The sequence below is a fragment of the Panthera pardus genome, unplaced genomic scaffold, assembly GCF_024362965.1.
Source record: "Panthera pardus isolate Hobbes unplaced genomic scaffold, ASM2436296v1 HiC_scaffold_1, whole genome shotgun sequence".
In the NCBI taxonomy this organism is placed as follows: Eukaryota; Metazoa; Chordata; class Mammalia; order Carnivora; family Felidae; genus Panthera; species Panthera pardus.
Genome location: NW_026526654.1, coordinates 82,904,290 through 82,917,225, shown reverse-complemented (window position 1 = coordinate 82,917,225; position 12,936 = coordinate 82,904,290). Strand labels below are relative to the sequence as shown.

Below are 12,936 nucleotides of genomic sequence, written 5' to 3'. Positions count from 1 at the left end.
AGAAATGAAATAATTAATGAAGAATGCTTTTGAGAATTGTAAAGCATGGCATAATCTTATTCTCACTAAAATAACATCTATTTTTTTAAGTTTATTTATTTTGAGACAGAGAATGTGTGCATGTGCATGGGGGAAGGGCAGATAGAGAGAGGAAGACAGAGAATCCCAAGCAGGCTCCTCACTGTCAGCACCGAACCCGATGCAGGGCTCATTCCCACAAGTGGCGAGATCATGACCTGAGTCAAAATCAAGAGTTGGACGCTCAACTGACTGAGCCACCCAGGGGCCGCAATAACATTTATTTTTGTGCTAGGTACATCCACTTTCTAAATGTTTTAGCCGGCTTAGACCCTCTTGTTGAGATAGGAGTCAAATGATCACTTCAGGTGCTTGGCCCCTGTAAAATCAAGAAGGCCAAGGTCATGCCCCAAATCTCAGTATCTTAAAACAGCAAAGGTTTATTTACCTCTTGATCTACCTGTCCATTGCGTCACTGGAGAGCTTTACTCTCTTATCATTTTCACTCACAGACACAGACGAATGGAGCCATCATCTGAATACTATCACTGGCATCAAAGCAGAGAAAACAGAATGTGGTGAATCTGACACCAGCTTTTAAAGGTTCCCCCATAGAAATGATACATACCACTTCTGCTCACATTTGACGGGCCAAAACAAGCCACAGGGCCACATGAAAAATTGAAAAAATTGAAAATGAAAAATTTCATGTGCTTAGAAAGAGGAAGAAATATCAGCAAATAGCTCTAATGACCTCCGTGTCGCCAAGGCCATGGTTTCTCACAAAGATCAAGAGAAAGGAAAAGGCATTTAAGAGATGCTCTTTCTTATGGGCAGGAACAGTTAGTATCCAATATACTTGCATGCTTTGGTGTTCCTACTCTTCCACTTGGAGAAAGCCAGGCTTTTTAATTTACTCTCTGCTGTGTATCTCTATGTGATGATAATCATTATGCAACCTTCCCCTTGCCAAATAATATTAAATGCTTGAGTATGTATTAAAGAGGCCTTAACCAACTATCAATTGGAATCTGTCACTGTACTAGGGGCTGTCGATGCAACAAAGAAAGTTAACACACCACAGTTAATTATCAAAGAAACATCCATTTTTTTTTTTTAGGAAAAGATAAAAATATATGAAAGGAGTAAAAATGATTCTAAACCGAAGTCTCTGGATGTCATCACAGGCCAGAGATTGTCATTCACCCACTGCTATTGTTACTCCTCACAGGTTCTAATTCAAACCCTCTTCCCTTAAAGACAGAAATCAAAAGTAAAGGGTAGGCATGAGAGAGGAGTGCCCATCCACTGGGCATAGTCTCCCTGGCAGTGTTTCTGAAACATGAGTCAACAGGTCCCCAGGAGGACTTTGAATTTTCATGGTTTCAGTTCAGGATCCAGAAATTCTCATGTAAGCATATCCTGAAATTGTATTGCCACTTGATTTCCCCTGTATTTGTATTTCTGTTTATGGTACATTGGTGCTGAGTAGAAATACTTTAATATTTCAGACTAAAAAGAAGTGGACTAGATATATAAATGAGATGCCCAAGCTAAGTGAAGACAGTGTCCTATCATGGTGTTCAAAATGTTTCCAGAGCATTCCAGGAAAAAGTGTAGGGGAATTGAATCATTACCTCACATGTGAATAGACATACCGAACTCAAAAGAACCCATGCTATACAGGGGCAGTGCCATAGTCAAGTGGCAAAGACAAAACACCATATAGTAGTTACTAGATTTCATTGATGTCAAGAGGAAAGAAGCTTTTTTGCTTCTGATAAAATCAGCAGAGTAAGATGTGATGAAAAGACCTTAGTTATACCAATTACTACTTAGCAAGTGATGGTCAATAGTGTGCTGATAAGAGTCTAATTATACAACTCCAAGCACAAATTGTTGAAAGGGAATGTTAATCTGATCATATGACCTTAATCAATAATATGCCAAAACAGACCTTTATCTGTGTGAGAAATTCATAACCTGACTTCAGTCCCTGGCTTTCTTGACCTCTGTTACCTTGAACGCTGTTGAACAAATTCTTTCTCCTTGAAATGTTTTCTCTCTTTGGGGTCCATGACACGTCTCTATTTTTCTCCTACTTGAAGAGCTCCTTTGCTTCCTCGCTGGGCTTGCTTCCCAAATGGTACTATTCCTCAGGTTCCTTCTCAGCTGTCTTCCTCTCTGGAGTCAATCACAACCTCACTGTGATTCAACTACCAATGCAGCCATCACTTCCAAATCTCAAGCTCACCTGCTACTCTTGAACTTGACACCCAGAACTTCCACCTGAGTATTTAAAAAAGCCACTGCATAGTTTTAAATGTCCCAAACAGATATTCTCTTCTTGTAAATCTTGCAAAGGGACCAAGGATTTCCCTAGCAAATCAGAAATCCTGGCTCTTTCCCTTTAGAGTTTCAAACCAAAGGGAAGGTTATAACCCTTCCGATGGGTTATAACCCTTCTGATGTGCTGGGATGGTCCTACCTAAGTTAAGTGGCCAGAAATATACAATAATGGCCCTCAAGAAGAAATCCACCATCATGACGGCAGTGGTGGTGATGATGGTGGTGGAGTGAAAGGGCTGGGCTGGTAAGCCAGGTCAACACCAGGGCCTGTCTGGTCTTAAGGGGAAGGTCAGTTGCTCACAAAGTGATGATGTTACATCCTGTCCTGACCCACCATCTTGGACCTTGGGGTTCCTTAAGAGAAATAGTTGATTATCTGTACATGAAAATATTTGTCACTAGAGTTGTAATTGGGAACCCAGTCTCCTATAGTGTGGAGTAACCATCAGTAACCTCTCTCCCTCCAGTCTGTGCAGCACTATCTGCAGTGGGTTAAGTCTCCAACCTTTAGACATGGGAGCTGGACTTCCTGTTTTCTGAACCAGTCTCACAAAAGCAGAAGTGAGAACCTTAGGCAGTCAGATCAGACTTCTCAATTTCTTTTCTGAATAACAGAAATAAACAAGATTGACTCATTGGATAAGGTGAGCACTGAAGGGGTCTTACTTTCCGAGGAAGGGAGGGCTCAGGGAATGGTGAATGGACCTCTCATAATCAGGATAGAAGCATAAATTTGCTCTATTTGTGTGGTAACTTAAGTATGGCTTTATTTTCAACCACAGCAAGTGAGATAGGATGTATGTGAAAGCTCCCAGAACAAGATCTGACACTTGGTGGGTATTCAGTGATGTTTGGATTTGAGTCGAAATCTTGTTTAATAAGACATACATACTACTGTGTTTGAGAAATTACAGAGAAGAACCTGGTCATGGCTTCAAGTTGGCATTTCCTTTTGTGACTCCGCAGAACAATAGTCATCTTCCTTTCTTAAGAGGATTCCGTCCCATTTACAGTGAGGTTGGTTAGCGGAAGGATTTGGAGTCAGCTGAGTCAGTTAAATGCATGCACATGTGATTCCACAATATAGACCATGTTTATAGGATTAGTCCCCCTCCTTCCGTGTGCAGTTCCTTACCCCAGGCCACCATAGTCTCTTGTCTGCAGTCCTGCCACAGTTTCTTACTTGGGTGCTCTGCTTCTACTCTTTATTCTCCAACAACAGCAAAGCATGATCATCTTCATATAGATGTAGGATCACATCATTCTCTTGCCTGAAACCCTTCCGTGGCTTCCCCATTGTATTCTGAATAAAGGTCAACCTCCTTGCTGTGGCCTGAAAGACCCTAAACAACCTGGCTACTATCCACCACTCACCCCTGAACTCCCTCCCACCATCAGGGTTGCCACACTTCTCCTTTAGGTGTCAACTTGAACGTCGCCTTAGAGAAGTCTTTTCTGAGCATCTTGCCAAACTAGCAAATGTGTTCTCTTCTGCTGTTCTCTAGCTCAACGGCTTCTTGTTTAAGACTTCACATTCTATATTATTTTATTTATTTGTATGTTTCCTCCCCCCTTTTTTTTGGTCTTTTCCCTGCACTAGAATTGTAAGCACAAAACCATGGCTGACTCGAGCAAGACTGTCCATATCTACAGTAGTGGTTGGAACTCAATAAATCTTTGTTAAATGGATGAAAGGAGATGATTTTGTCCAGTGCTCCCAAGTTATAGAATTGTATACAAAATCTGCCCTTGTGAACCACAGAGAATAACTATATATATATAGTCCCTATAAGGGACTAAGTTTATGACTACGTGCATTCTCGCTGAATCCCTTAAAAGATGTACGTACCAGAGTATTTAGCAAACAATGGTTACCAACAGTATTCTAACATACTATGTGATAATGGCAGAAATGAGAAGGTTGTATTCATATCACCAGTCTAAAATGTGTAACTTCAAAACTAATTATAATTTTATCTGAAATGTTACTCTTTACCAGAAAAAGAGGGGAAAATGTTCAGTCTCACTAGTAATCAAATAAACGTGCATTCGGATAATGATTTAGGTGTCATCTTCCACATTCAAAATAGGCAAAGGTTTTGTTTTTAAGATAAAATTTATTTGGAATGAACACGCTGTAGTATACTGCCGGTGAAAAGTCAGCCGGCAAAAGTTTTTTCAGAAAAGTAATTTAACAATATGCACTAAAGTCATTAATGTTTTCGATCCACATTGTCTTCCCAACAAGTCCTATTAGTAAAGTAATAATAGAAAACTTTAGCTACTTGGATTTTTTACAAGGTTGTTTATAATTTGAAAAGTCCTCAATATACAACACTATGTAACTATAACTGTTGTATGAGTAAAATAATAGAGGAATAGTGCATATATAATTGCATATTGAGAAAGGCTATTGTACTGTGTTTTCACAGAATATTTAATTACATAAAAGGCTATTATACTGTGTTTTCACAGAATAGTTACATGGAAAATTTTTCATACTGTGGCATTAAGTGAGACAAAGAGCGAATGAAAAGTATATTGCAATTTTCTTAAAAAAGTATGAGTATACGTATGAATGCAGAGAAAAAAGCCCCCCCCCCAAAATAACAAATGTTGATAGCAATTATCTTTGAGTGATGGGATTACTAACAATTTTTATTATTGAATACCATAGACAGTATAATTTTCTGTATTCTCCATATTTGTAGCAATGAACATATGTTAATTTATAATCAGAAAAAGTGCTTATCTAAAAAGAAATGAGAGAGGGAAATGATAAAAAAAAATACATGCAAAATCATCTATATTTGTTACAAAGCTTGAGTAAAAAAAAAAAAAAGAAAGAAAGAAACCCTTGGAACTTCTCAAAGGTTGATTCTTTTCCAAGTGGCACTACAAGCTTCAAAGTTTAGTCAGCAACCACATGACAAACTGACATCCGTGGCCTGTCCCAGGTGGCCCAAGATAAGACAGGACGGAAGCCAACTCCTGACAAGCAAGAGTTCTTTCTCTAGACAGGTGCCTTGACAACGGAGAAATGACTGTTCTGAAATGAACAGAGGAGCCAGTGTGAACTTTTGGATTGTGTGGCCCAGCCTCTTTAAAACCAGGGTCACACAACAGTGGAGGCTCAAAGAACATACAAACCCTCTAGTTTCGAAAGAAGCAGGAAGGAATCATTGTGTTATTCTTCACTTTCTGTGTTTGTTTGCTCTTTGATAGCACTGTGCTCACAAAGATAGGGAAAGGATCCTCCTTGGAATGCCGGCTGCCAATTCTTCCATTATTATTATTATTATTATTATTATTACTATTTGTAACAAAAAATGAATGGAGTTTTTAAGGAGAAGTGTAAGAAGGCAGTTAAGAGGTTTAAGAAGGGGTTTTAAGCAGGAGTCTCTTACCCATCCCGGTGCCCCAGGAAGGTAAAGTGTACTCTCTTATCTTGCCACTCCTACGTGGCTCCCATGTCACTCAGTCGCTGCTACTGTGACCTCCAGGCCCTTGCACTCTCTGAGGTTATGAAAACAGGGCACTCACACCACCGTGGCTGACACTGATGGGAGCCGCACCCCTGCGTATCTTTAAATGAAAGGAGACATAACTTGTGTCGCCACGTTCACACCAATCCTGAACCATTGGATTATGGTTTATTTTATTTCTATCCCCCTCCCCCTGCCCCCCGCCCCTCCATAAAGAAAACCTTCAGGTCATCAGAGCAAGATTTGCAAGTATGCAAAACATAACTAAGCAGAAGTCTCCACTAATGTTTTTTTTTTTCTTTTTAATTGTCCTTCCCCAAATATCTGCTATCCCACTGTGTTCCCTATCTTACTTCTCACCCCAGCCAGACCCTGGTGTCCTCCCTGACTCCTCTCTGATACCTTCTCTCCAGAAGTGTTCATTCAGACCTGCTTACTGTGCTTTATTCATTCAACAGCATGTACTGAGGCAGTTCTGATCTCGGTTCCACTGTGTAAAGAACTTGCAGGTCATTAATCCCGTCCTCAGAGCAAAAAAAAGCTGAACAAGCTGAAAATCAATACATTCCCTTGAACCCATCAGAGACTGAGGTCCCAGGGCAGAGCTGCATCCCATGGTCTGGAGAGAGAGGCCAAACCAGAGTCACGGCCAAGATCTCCTTACCTGTCCAGAAGGTGCTGCAGCCCCACGCTGGTGGGAACACTTAGATGACAGTTTTGATAAACCGCTGGAGGCTGAGTGTGGACCAGCCTGAGGGTAAGAAACTCCTGGAGTCTGCCTTCTTTTTTGGGGTCTTACCTCCAGGAACCTCACCAGGGTTTTCACGATGAAGAGCCCAGAGTGATCCCCATGTGGCTCTGGCACAGGAAGGGGAATATTTACATTCAAAAATATGCCTGGAGCATTCTTGTAACAAAGGCCTACTTGCTAAGGGAAAGGACTGTCCTACCTGGGGAAGGGCATTTCCCTGCCTCCAGCCCCCTCCAGCCTTCCTGTCTCACCTGAGGGAAGGGGGGGAAAAGAGCTAATAAATACTTGTGAAAGTCATAGCCCAGGAAGACAAGCCCACTTAAAGACATATTTAATTATAAGATCACATGCCCACACTTTAGCAGTACCTGCAAACCTCGGTGAAATAGCAGCGGGTTGTAACTGAAAGGCACAGGCCCTAGTTACTTGAGGCCTCTGGCACCTGCAGCTTCAGAGATTAAAGACGGCTCAGCACCCTGGTTACATTAGAACAGAAGCTGAGACTAAGGGGCCACATACCTCAGGTCCTATTACCTGACATGTCATGTCTGGCTTCCAGCAAAAAATTGCAACGCAAGGTAACAGGCAAGCAAAACCACAATCCGAGTAGCATCCGCACCAGGTGGCGGTATGGCAGAGATTTGGGAATTATGGGGCAAGCAGCTAAAATAGCTATGATAAATATTTTAAGAGCTATTTTGGGAAAAGTGGACAACTTGTAAGAACAGTTGAGTCAGGTAAGCAGCAAGATGGAAACTTTAAGAAAGCAGTAAAAGGAAATGCCAGAGGTAAACACTGTAACAGAAACAAAGAGTGCCTCTGATGGGCCCCGCAGTAGACTGGACATGGCCAAGAAAAGAAGCATTACGCTCGAAGACAGATAAAAATGTCCTCAGTGCCTCTGTGTGCCAGACACTGTGTTGGGCCATAGTGAACAAGGTGGATGGCCTGTGTCCTTCTAGAAGTGCCTTCCTGCAAGCAGAGAATTCAGAATACATCCATTCATCTCCAATCTGTCCTATCCTTCCCATCTTTGCTATCTACTACCATCCCCATCCTGACCTTTGCCTCTTTGAAACCTCCCAGATGACTCTTAACACTTTCACATCTGGTCTTCTTACCTTCCAGTACCTGCCCCATTCCAATTAATTCTTGGCACTGTTGCTGGAAAAATCAATTTCAGATATAAAACGGGCTGCTTTCTCCCTGCTTTGGTGGTTATAGGTTGCTGTCCGGATAAAGTCTGAATCCCTAAGCGAGACATGCAGCATTGACTTCAACCTACTTCTTTTATAGCTTCAACTTTTGCCAACCCCTACCTAGAATTTTATGCACAGACACACCGAACTCTGGTTCAGTAACTTAATATTCTGACCTGCTAAATTTCTTCCACTAGTGGAATGTCTGTCCCCTTCCCTGTTCTACCTTGCCTAGGCATGTAATGTATCCTTCAGGACACAGTTTTGGAATCAGTTGGCCACAGGAAGCCTTCCTTCCCTTCTCCCATAGCATATCAGTTAGGTACATTTTCTGTTTATCATAGCAGTCACCACTCTGTGTCATAACCATCTGTTTTCTTGACTGTTCTGCCCTGGACTAGGCTGTGGTTCTTTAAGGGTATGTGTCATTCTTAATAGGCAATGTTTTCCAGACACCTAGTACTTTGACAATTAAAGGCAACCAGTACATGTTTGATGGATAAATGCATGTATAGATGAATGCAGAAGGTTTACAGTAGGCGAGAAATAGGTAAATATAAGAAACGAAACTACAACAGGCATCTGGCTTAAAAGCCAACTTCTAGGGTGTAATAGTTAGGGTTTGTGGTTACAAAGTTGACTCTGGGTTCACTTAAGCAGAGTTGGAATTTTCTAGAGGGGTATTAGGTAGCTCATGGAATCAATAGAAAGGCTGGAGAGTCATGGAAAAGACATAACCAAGAACTTGGCATAGGAATGGCCTGCTGAGAACTGAGGCTGGTGTAGCTGTCTTGGCACATTTGCTGCAGGACTTCTCTACCTGCCAGAGCCACTGCCTAGAGTCACAATTTGGTTGCTTAGTCCCTCTTTCAAGATTCAAAATCTCCACAGGGAGACTCTGACTTGCCGTGCTTGGGTGAGGTGTCTGTGATGTAATTGCTGGGGGTGGGAAAAGGGAATAGCTTCTCTTCAGTTTCAAAGGAATGGTGTTCACATGCTAAGTAGCCAAAGGGACAAAATGGCGACCGTGCAGATTTTCCCGAAGAGCTATGTGTCAATTTCCTAGGGCTGTCATAACAAAGGACTACAAACTGGATGACTTACAACAACAAAAATTTATTTCCTCACAATTCTAGAAGCTAGAAATCTGAAATCAAGGTGTCAGCAGGGTTGATTCCTTCCAGAGAGTGCCTTTGTCTTAGCTTCTGGTGCTTACTGGAAATCCTTGGCATTGTGGCTTCCAGACGTATCACTACAAGAACATCAAGTGGTGTTTCCCCTGTGTGTCTGTGTTTCTGTGCCTCTTCTTCTTATAAGGACACCAGCCGTATTGGATTAAGGGGGCACCTACTCCACCATGACCTCCGCAGTGACCCTATTTCCAAATAAGGTTACATTCTGAGGTACTGGGAGTTAGGACTTCAACATGCCTTTTTGGAGGACGCGGTTCAACCATAACGTCCTACACCTTCTACATCAATGTTTTCCTCTATCCCATGGTTTCCCAAGAGCAGTGAAGGGGGAGTCTTCTGCCCCAAGTGTAGACGGGGGGTACAATGTGAAGGATGTAAAGATATAATAAAAATGACTAAAAGATGGTTACTTTTTGTTCTCGACTTGGGTCAGGGGTTCTAAACAACATCAGTGATAAAATACTTTTCTCTCCCACATCTGTGTGTTGGTTCTAAATAATTTCAGTATGTGGTAAAACTATGTCCACAAATTCTTCAATATGCCTCCCTTTGACCTGTGGAGCCCACTTCTTCTCTCCTGAATGTGGGCTGGACTTAATATTTTTGTTTGGTTCATCCATGGTGTATTTACAGAGTTTGAAATCTATCTTTTTTTTTTTTTTTTTTTAATTTTTTTTTTTCAACATTTTTTATTTATTTTTGGGACAGAGAGAGACAGAGCATGAACGGGGGAGGGGCAGAGAGAGATGGAGACACAGAATCGGAAACAGGCTCCAGGCTCCGAGCCATCAGCTCAGAGCCTGACGCGGGGCTCGAACTCACAGACCGCGAGATCGTGACCTGGCTGAAGTCAGACGCTTAACCGACTGCGCCACCCAGGCGCCCCGAAATCTATCTTTAAATGGAAATTTATTCTTTTTTTTTGCTAGTTTTATATTTTATTTTTTAAATTTTTTTATATATAATTTATTGTCAAGTTAGCTAACATACAGTGTATACAGTGTGCTCTTGGTTTTGGGGGTAGATTCCCATGATTGATCACTCACACACAACACCCAGTGTCATCCCAACAAATGCCCTCCTCAATGCCCAACACCCATCTCCTCTCTCCCTTGACCCTCTTCCCCATCAACCCTCAGTTTGTTCTCAATATTTAAGAGTCTCTTATGGTTTGCCTCCCTCTATGTTTGAAACTATTTTTCCCCCTTCCCTTTCCCCATGGTCTTCTGTTAAGTTTCTCAAGTTCCATATATGAGTGAAAACATATGATGTCTGTCTTTCTCTGACTGACTTATTTCACTTAGCATAATACCCTCCAGTTCCATCCATGTTGTTGCAAATGGCAGGATTTCATTCTTTCTCATTGTCAAGTAGTATTCCATTGTATATATAAACCACATCTTGCTTATCCATTCATCAGTTGATGGACATTTAGGCTCTTTCCATAATTTGGCTATTGTTGAAAGCACTGCTATAAACATTGGGGTACATGTGCCCCTATGAATCAGCACTCCTGTATCCTTTGGATAAATCCCCAGCAGTGCAATTTCTGGGTCATAGGGTAGTTCTATTTTTAATTTTTTGAGGAACCTCAACACTGTTTTCCAGAGCGGCTGCACCAGTTTGCATTCCCCCCAACAGTGCAAGAGGGTTCCTGTTTCTCCACATCCATGCCAGCATCTGTTCTTTCCTGAGTTGTTGATTTTAGCCCCTCTTACCAGTGTGAGGTGGTATCTCAATGTGGTTTTGATTTGTATTTCCCTGATGATGAGGGACGTTGAGCATCTTTTCATGTGTCTGTTGGCCATCTGGATGTTTTCTTTGGAAAAGTGTCTATTCATGTTTTCTGCCCATTTCTTCACTGGATTATTTGTTTTTTGGGAGTTGGGTTTGGTAAGTTCTTTATAGATTTTGGATGCTAATCCTTTATCCGATATGTCATTTGCAAATATCTTCTCCCATTCCATCAGTTGCCTTTTAGTTTTGTTGATTTTTTTCCTTTGCAGTGCAGAAGCTTTTTATCTTGATGAGGTTCCCAATAGTTCATTTTTGCTTTTATTTCTCTTGCCTTCAGAGATGTGTTGAGCAAGAAATTGCTGCGGCTGAGGTCAAAGAGGTTGTTGCCTGTTTTCTCCTCTAGGGTTTTGATGGTTTCCTGTCTCATATTTCAGTCTTTTATCTTCAGTCTTTTATTTTGAGTTTATTTTTGTGAATGGTGTAAGAAAGTGGTCCAGTTTCATTCTTCTGTATGTTGCCATCCAGTTCTCCCAGCACCATTTACTAAAGAGACTGTCTTTTTTTCCATTGGATGCTCTTTCCTGCTTTGTCAAAGATTAGTTGGCTGTACATTTGTGGGTCCAGTTCCGGTTCTCTATTCTATTCCATTGGTCTATATGTCTGTTCTTGTGCAGGTACCATACTGTCTTAATGATTATAGCTTTGTAGTAGAGGCTGAAGTCCAGGATTGTGATGCTGCCTGCTTTGGTTTTCTTTTTCAACATAAATTTGGCTATTCGGGGTGTTTTGTGGTTCTATACAAATTTTAGGATTGTTTATTCTAGATTTGAGAAGAATGATGGTGAAATTTTGATTGGGATTGCTTTGGGTAATATTGACATTTTAACAATGTTTCTTCTTCCAATCCATGAGCATGGAATGTTTTTCCATTTCTTTGTGTCTTCTTCAATTTCCTTCATAAGTTTTCCATAGTTTTCAGCATACAGATCTTTTACATCTTTGGCTGAGCTTATTCCTAGGTATTTTATGGTTCTTGGTGAAACTATAAATGGGATTGATTTCTTGGTTTCTCTTTCTGCTGCTTCATTACTGGTATATGGAAATGCAACTGATTTCTGTACGTTGATTTTGTATCCTGCAACTTTGCTGAATTCATGTATCAGTTCTAGCAGTTTTTTGGAGGAATCTTTTGGGTTTTCCATGTAGAGTATCATGTCATCTGCGAAAAGTGAAAGTTTGATTTCTTCTTTGTCAATTTGGATGCCTTTCATTTCATTTTGTTGTCTGATTGCTGAGGCTAGGACTTCCAACACTATGTTAAACAACAGTGTTGAGAGTGGAAATCCCTGTCGTGTTCCTGATCTCAGGGGAAGGTTCTCAGTTTTTCCCCATTGAGAAAGATATTAGCTGTGGGCTTTTCATAAATGGCTTTTATGATGTTTAGGTATGATCCTTCTATCCCGACTTTCTTGAGGGTTTTTATTAAGAAAGGATTCCGTATTTTGTTAAATGCTTTTTCTGCATCTATTGACAGGATGGTCAATAGATAAATATGGTATTTATCCTTTCTTCTATTAATGTGATGTATCACATCGACTGGTTTGCGAATATTGAACCAGCTCTGCAGCCCAGGAATGAATCCCACTTGATCGTGGTGAATAATTCTTTTGATATACTGTTGAATTCGATTTGCTAGTATCTCATTGAGAATTTTTGCATCCATGTTCATCAGGGAAATTGGTCTATAGTTCTCCTTTTTAGTGGGGTCTTTGTCCCACTAAGGAAATTTGCCTTCTTCCCACAGCACTCAAGGGAGAGAATTGCTCTCTCTGACTGCACCTGGAAGCTAACTGCCAAGCCAGGTGCTGGCTCCCCTCCTCCCCAGGTGCGTGAACAGTGTAGTGGCCCCAGTCCGGAGAAAGCCTCGCAGTTAGAGAGAGATTGGATCTTCTTCCATTTTTTTTCGATCCCTGGTCTGTGGTTTTTCTCTTGTCCAAATACAATCCTCACTTCCACAACCACTCTTTCTCTTCCTTTTGTCTCTTCAAAGAAGGGGATCCCTCGTCTCCATTCTTACACTGTTTTATCTCTCACAGTTTGCAATCATGCACCTATGGCTTTGCCACATTGTCCCTGTGGGCCCCTGGAGACATTTCTGTCACTCTGTAGCCCGGATTCCTGGAATTCCAAGTCTTCTGGCCTCA

The 12,936-nt window shown here is 41.3% G+C and overlaps 1 long non-coding RNA gene across 1 annotated transcript in view; it reads left to right on the top strand.

Annotated features, from left to right (window-relative positions):
• Nucleotides 1–2,979: 2,979 nt before the first annotated feature.
• Nucleotides 2,980–12,936, top strand: part of LOC128776398 (uncharacterized) — a 50,991-nt gene continuing 41,034 nt past the window's right edge. The window contains exon 1 of the long non-coding RNA XR_008421451.1: nucleotides 2,980–3,011. This is a non-coding gene — a long non-coding RNA (uncharacterized LOC128776398). The remainder of the gene's footprint in view (nucleotides 3,012–12,936) is intronic.